Source organism: Eulemur rufifrons, chromosome 28 (genome assembly GCF_041146395.1).
Source record: "Eulemur rufifrons isolate Redbay chromosome 28, OSU_ERuf_1, whole genome shotgun sequence".
Classification (NCBI taxonomy): domain Eukaryota; kingdom Metazoa; phylum Chordata; class Mammalia; order Primates; family Lemuridae; genus Eulemur; species Eulemur rufifrons.
In genome coordinates this window covers 44,652,152-44,660,000 of record NC_091010.1, presented here as the reverse complement: position 1 = coordinate 44,660,000, position 7,849 = coordinate 44,652,152, and the positions used below count along the sequence as shown (strand labels likewise).

At 35.5% G+C, this 7,849-nt stretch overlaps 1 protein-coding gene across 1 annotated transcript in view; it reads right to left on the bottom strand.

The window, feature by feature from the left end:
- LCOR (ligand dependent nuclear receptor corepressor) overlaps positions 1-7,003 on the bottom strand; it is a 59,306-nt gene extending 52,303 nt beyond the window's left edge. The window contains exon 1 of the mRNA XM_069460219.1: positions 6,923-7,003. The gene's annotated coding sequence lies outside the window, so the exon portion shown is untranslated. The remainder of the gene's footprint in view (positions 1-6,922) is intronic.
- Between the last annotated feature and the right edge of the window lie 846 nt (positions 7,004-7,849).

The window sequence follows — 7,849 nt, the reverse complement described above, 5'->3', positions numbered from 1 at the left end:
CAAATATGACAACCCATTCCCCTACCTGTTACACAGTATAGGGCCAGAAGATACCTGATACAAAATGGGCAATTCATTTACTCTATGATTCTATCTTCTTTCCAACCTGATTCTTTTTCCTACTACCTAAATGAAGGTCTTCTACAAAACTCACTATTTTGTGTTTTACCCCCCCCAAGACTTCATCTGTTCAAATATTCCAATCATCACATGTATTGAGAAACCCTCCGAATACATATTCATCCCAGACCTTTTATTTTCACCACCCTGTCTACTGGACATTTCCAATCAAATGTTCACTCTCACCACAAACTGCTTCAAGCTAACCATATTATCCTCCCCATAAAATTGGCCACTGCACCTCTCCCTTTCTCCTTCTCGGCCACATTTCCCCCCCCCAGATGGGCTTGCTCTATTGCCTGGGACAGTGGTGTCATCTTAGCTCACTGCAACTTCAAACTCCTGGGCTCAAGGGATCTTCCTGCCTCAGTCTTCCGAGTAGCTGGGACTACAGGGGCATGCCACCCTGCCCAGCTAATTTTTCTATTTTTTTGTAGAGACGGCATCTTGGCTCTTGCTCAGGCTGGTCTCAGACTCCTGAACTCAAGCGTCGACTTGGATTAATTCACTAAGCTAAGCCATCTGGGCAGGGAAGCCTATAGTCAGTATCACTTCCCTCTCCGTTATTTACAGATTCAAGTAAGCATTAAGTTTTGACAATTCTTTATTTTAGATTCTCTACATACATCTCTTTCTTATGCATCTTCACAGCCACAACTCTAGTTTAGGCTCATTTTCTGGATTACTATTATACAAAAGCCTGTTATAGTTTTCTCACTAAAAATGCCCCTCCATTACATCTTAAAAACTACCACCAAATTAACCATTCTAAAACACAGGTAGATGCTTTTAAGGTTCAGGTTGAGTTCTAGCTCCTTAATCAAGCAACTCCAGTGTCACCTACTACAACTTGCAATTGCTATAGTACTTATATTCTCTTGTATTAGCCACTACCTTTTAAAATATCATATACGGGAATGAGGGTGGGATTTTACATTTAATGTTCCCTACCTATGTAAGAGCTTTGGTTCTGGGTGTGCAGGATGTATAATTTAAATCTCTCTATGGATTACAGGTCTCATTGCTTTAGCCACCCACAGTTTCCCCAACATTCCATGGGCAAGAGGGACCAGGTCTTCTACTCTTCTGTTATCCTCTTTGGCCAGACACAAAACTAGACATTTAATAAACCTGCCAAATGGTTAGTGTATTGGCTAACTCTGACCACACACAATTGAATAAAGTAGAGTGAATTATTGGTTTCTCCTAGTCTGTCTGTTTTGCAGACAAATCCACAAGTTGGGAGGGGGAGAAAACCTCTTTGATATTAAATGGTACCTTGGACTGAGCACCGATTCACTGTGTCAGAGAGTTTTCCTTAGTCTTTCTAAATAATCTGAACAAAAGTTCTTTGGAAATACAACAAGGATAGGTCCAGCAATTTATATTTTCACAATTAACTGAGCACCTAATTAATCACGTACTAACCTGTGATATCTGTTAAACTCTGCCTTGTATCTATTTAAATCTCATACATAAATATTTTTTAAAAGTCTCAGATTTGTTTCTTCTTTCTCATCCAAATAGACAGGAACTATTCCTATGTATTAATATCTTTCTTCCATAGTTCCTTTTATATAATAGTACTGCAAATACTTACTGATTTGGCATATTCTGGTACAACATGACAGGCAAGTCATATCAAGCAGGGTTTAATATGCCCAAACTAACATATTCAACATAAACACATGTTGTAGAATACAATGAGAAAACAACTAGCTCTTAATATAAATTTTTGATGTATTAGAAGAACAATGAAAATTAAAATGTTAAAAAAAAGGATATACCTAAAATTTTAATTAATGTACCCTCATGAATCAGAAGAAATTATGAAATGTTCAACTAAAACACATCATGATAGAGTAATAATAAAAATTAAAAGGATCTAGTTACAAGATTCCTCAGTAAGCTGGGCACTGAAAGGTATCTATAATCTGGCTCCAGCCGTATCAGTAGTTACTTCCAAGAACAAATGCCCTGTTCCACCCAGTATGTGCCCCTCTTATCCCTGCTTATCCAGACCTATGCATTCTTCAAAAGTTAAGTTCAAGCCCTAATTTCTTAAAACATTCTCCTAATATGCTAGTCAAATTAAACTTAAGTGCATGAACTAATTTTATATTTTGGAATAACATCCTACTCTCCCATCATCCTCAGAGAATCATCGTGCTATCTGTACTCTACAACAGATACCTCTACTCTCTCAGCCATACACATGAACAGAACCATTGCTTGGTACTAGTTCATTTTTAGGAATATTAAACAATAAAATTAATTTCTTATCTTTCTCATCTCTCTAGTACCTTCTCACTACTACTGGATTAACTCTTCATACTATTAACACAATCTACAATCAACAAAAGTTTCACGAGATGGTTTTAAATAGAAATAGAAAATAATATAGATGTGTATTTCAGTAAACATGCGTATTTTCTACCTCAGACAACTGAGGGGGCCTACAGCCAATGACACCCTAATACTAAATGAGATTACCTAGTGTCCAGACCTTGTGTTCTTATATAATTCTGTAAATAAAAGCAACTAAGTCTTCCTTGGAGAAAACCAGGGCTGGGACAGGGAAAGCATTAAGACCGGAATGTCTTTTGGTGCCAAAAAGTAACAGAGTGCGAAAAAGAAAAGATAGAAACATGTCAAAAAGAAAACATAAGCCAACTTGAAAGGCCTCTCAATGGCCTAGGATAACTGAACTACAAAATAAACAATGACAGTAATGAATTATAATCCATAAGATAAAATAAGAATCCATGAGTTCATACTGATAGGTAAAAAAAAGAAAAAAAAAAAAACATAAATGAGAAAGAAAAGTTCTTCCTTATAGTAGAATTCCAACTAATAAAAGTAGAAGAAATAATGGCAATAGAAAATTCACCATTTGGTCAACACCACAATAAATCATTTTTTCAGATAATATTCATGAACAGATGCTAAAATTGGTGTATTATGAGCAACTAGTATAGTGAGAAAAAGAAGATATTTACAAAAATCTCAAAGTACCTCCCCCACAAAATATCTATTAAGTACAAAAAAAGAAAACAAAAACCTTATAGTAAAGTGGTAGTCACCAAGTGATCAAAGTAAACATCACCATGTACTTCCTGATAAGGACAGTAAGGATGATACAACATTAGACCTGTAGAATTTCTGCCAAAAATGCATAACTTGAATTCAATCATGAGGAATTATCAGACAAACCTAGATTGAAGAAAACTCTACAAATTAACTTATCAATCAGTATTCTTCAAAGTATTAGCATTATGAAAGGCAAGAAAATTCTGAGAACTGTTCCAAACTAATGGACACATGCCAACTATTAACAAATACAAAGTGTGGTCCTGGACCAGAAAAACGACATTACTGCAGCCTATCTGGGTGGTTATGCCCGTAATTCTAGCATTCTGGAACACTGAGGTGGGAGAATTGCTTGAAGGCAGGAGTTTGATACCAGCCTGAGCAAGAATAAGACTCCATCTCTACTAAAAACAGAAAAAATTGTCCAGCATGGTGGTGTATGCCTGTAGTCCCAGCTACTCGGGAGGCTGAGGCCAGAGCATCGCTTCAGCCCATGAGTTTGAGATTGCAGTGGGCTAACATGATGCCACTGGTCTAGCTGGGGTAAAAGAGTGAGACTCTGTCCCCGCCTCCCCACCCCATCAAAAAAGAACATTACTAGGTTAACTGGCATATTTTGAAAGGTTTGCAGATCAGATAATAGTATTGTATCAATGTTAATTTCCTGATTTTTATATTTGTACTGTGGTTAAAAAAGATGTTAACATTTGGGGAGAATCTGGCTAAAGGACATACAGAAATTCCTTTTGTGATTTTTGCAACTGCTTTATAAGCCTAAAATTGTTTTAAAATAAACTTAAAAAAACTAAAAAAGCTCATGAGTAGGTAATACACAGAGAACTGTGTACACATGCTTGGCACATATAAAACACTCAAAACAATTAGCTATTAATGCTATAACTTAATATACTATAACCAGACTTTATTAAGCTTCCTAACTTCTTTAGTCACTCATTTAATAAATATTTCAGAGTGCTTACATTATGCCCAGTAAACAGAAAGAGAAGGAAAGAAGCAGCAAGCAAGCAAGCACGCAACCAAGGCAGGCAGGCAGTCACTCCCTCCCTAACAGAGTCCTGACACAGCTAGGGTTGGTCATTTTGAATATGATCCAGCCCATGTACCCTTTTATTCTCTCCCTCTTTACAACTAAGTAATTCCAAGTCCTACTTAATTCATGTTCTCTGCTTTTCATGTTCCTGTTCCCAGTATTGTTACCAAATGCATGTATTCTAAAAACAAAGATCAAATTCCAGCTTTGTGACTTTGCTCATAACTTCATCTCTCTGACCCTTGCCATTTCTTTATTTATAAAACTGGGATGCCTTTAACCAACTTTTATAGAGTTATTTTGAAGATTAAGTGGGATAACATAAAAGTAACCGGCACACAGTAGATGCTCAGAAAATGTTAGTTTCCTTTCCTTTTCCCTTACAAATTATATTCTCTAACCTCTGTAGGATCCTGAAGTATAGCTCAATAATTTTTTTTTACCAATTTCTAGGCGAATGCCTGTTCTAGTTCCCAAAGAGGGTACTTCATATTTTTCCCCTACATATTTAAAAAAGTATAAATAATGTATTTACTTTATGCATTCTCACAGCTTCAGTATTCACTGAAAATTCAATTATATAAAAAAAAATGCGTAACTTCCATCTCCTTCCCAAACATCAGACCAATATTTGTTTTTCTAAACACTAACTAGATTATCTCTCTGTGTCAACCTCAAACTCAAGACAAGATTCCAAAATCATGCTCTATGCTACCACCTATTGGCTATTACCATACTCTCCAGCTATTAATATTTCCTTCTTTTTTGGAATGTTAAGCCAGCCTTAAAGTATAAGCCTCAATCCGGTCAATATATTTAATTCCCAGACTCTAGTCCTCAGATGAGATGTTCCAAGTGCCTGCAAAGAGTGCCAGTATAACCACTTTAAATCTAACACAACTAAAGGAACACCATATACTTGACAATTCACATTATCTAGGCTCTCTCCCTTTCCTGTTTCCCATTATAGATGTATGACTGTCTGCAAAAATAGTGCCACAGACAGGTAGTATAGTGTCTAATAGAGAAAAACAGCTTTCTCAGGACTGAGCTGTCAAAGGGAAATATTCTATTTAAAATTGAACTAAATGCTGCAAAACTACAAACAGTAAAAAAGCTACTTAAATGCTACATTATTTTAGACTTCCTATTTCTGTATTTTCTTTTAAAAATACTCACATACTATTTTACCCTCATATAGCAATAGAAAACTCTCAATCATATTACAAGACTCTATTGTATTCCATTACTAAGCATAGAATGGCTCTCCTCCTAATCCTAACCTGAAAAAAAATTAGTAATTGTTCCTTTTTCTATTCTATTAAAATTTCTATTAAATGACTTGCCCGATAAACAGCCACAACATGCTAGTACACACAATTATAATGGAGCTAAAAAATTCCTAATCACCTGGTGATGCTGTAGTCATAATAACATTATAGCATAATTACTTTACTTTTTCATAAATCTTGGTGTAGCCTAAGTGTAGAGTGTTTATAAAGACTCCAGTAGTGTACAGTAATGTCGTAGGCCTTCATATAAACCACCATTCATTCACTGACTACCCCAGAGCAACTTCGAGTTCTGCAAGTTCCATTCATGGTACGTTCCCTATCCAGGTGCACCATTTTTTTATATTTTATACTGTATTTTTACACTATTTGAGGGGTGAGGGTTGGGGGAAGGAGTTTAACCTTGTAGGAGTATTTAATGGAATAAAGAAAACTAGAAGAGACCAATCATGTTATTTCAGTAATCCAATAATAATGTTAATGATCTGAACTACAGTGATGACTGCAGAAATAAAAAAAATGAAATCCATTATGAGGGAAGAACTGATAGAACATGGCCAGTGATTTTAAGTTGAGCGTGTAATAGGGGAAGAAGGAGGAATCCAAATGTTCCCAAGGCTTTAAAACAGGGAATAGAAGTACCATGAAAAGAAACACAAGACAGTAAGCCGTTATTAACAAATATTTCCAACAACTGAAATAACGTTTCTAAACCAAAATTGTTTAACATAAAGCAGTAAAACAACAGAAGCCCAAAGATTCAGCCAGTTTCTACAACTGAATATAAACAGCATTCACTTTTTTATAAATCTGGTGTAGCCTAAGTATAGAGTATTTATAAAGACTACGGTAGTGTACGGTAACGTCCTAGGCCTTCATATTAACTCACCACTCATTAACTGACTCCCCCAGAGCAACTTCCAGTTATTAACTTCTAGATATTATGAAGAAACATCTTATATTAAAGCATAAACCACAGTACATCATAAATCTACCTGAGTTAGTAACTGCCTGATCTAGATCTATGTTACTATTCTTTCTGTATCACAAATGACTCTCATTACTTGAATTACCATACACTTTATATTTAAAATAAATATGACAGTTTGAGACCTTGTTAATTATTCTGACTAGTGAATATATAAATAAAGCAATGCATGTTGGGATACAGATTTCTCAATAGGCTAATCAACAGACTGGAAATAGTTTAAATTGCAAAACCCAGAGTTACTATCAAATCCTTTTATAAATAAATGTGGACTCATATCTTCATTTTCCTACAAAACCTCCAACAGTAATAAAATTTTTTAAAAAAAAGAAAACTTTAAAATACCACACCAGACAAAAGTTTCACAAGCTTCTTGGTTACCTTTACTTTATCTCTTCTCAAGCAACAGAACAGACAATTTTCATCAAAAGTCCAATCAGAAATGCTTTCAGGTTCACGGGCTGCAAATTAATAGTTACAAATTAATAGTCATAAAGGAGAATTTTTTAGAAAATAAATTAGAATTTTAAAAATATTGTTTAATAAAAATCTTAAGTAGACAGATTCCATATTTGTCTTAAAATTCTTTTTTTTTTTTTGAGACAGAGTCTCACTTTGTTGCCCAGGCTAGAGTGAGTGCCGTGGCGTCAGCCTCGCTCACAGCAACCTCAAACTCCTGGGCTTAAGCGATCCTCCTGCCTCAGCCTCCCGGGTAGCTGGGACTACAGGCATGCGCCACTATGCCCGGCTAATTTTTCTATATATATATTTTTAGTTGTCCATATAATTTCTTTCTATTTTTAGTAGAGACGAGGTCTCGCTCTTGCTCAGGCTGGTCTCGAACTCCTGACCTTGAGCGATCCACCCGCCTCGGCCTCCCAGAGTGCTAGGATTACAGGCGTGAGCCACCGCGCCCGGCCTTAAAATTCTTAACTCTTAAAATTCTTATGTTAATTCTTAACTGTTCACTAGTTAATGTTAGTCATACATATATTAACAATACCAACTAAACACAAAAAGATGTTCGGATATAGCTTTAACCCACATGCTACCATGAATAAAAAGGAGGAGACTGAGGATTAAATCACAAGGTATCATGTATGTCATCAGAAAGAATTTGAAATACCAAAAATATTTCGAATACCTTTAAATAAACTGAGATCTTTTAATAATGCAGGTCCAAACAGCCCTTCAAGAATACTTTCAAATCCTGAAAGAATAAAAAAAAATCCATTATCACAATAATAATCACTATAGTAATATTACTCTGTTGCATGAAAAAATGATGGTGTTTTCTTCCAGTTCTCA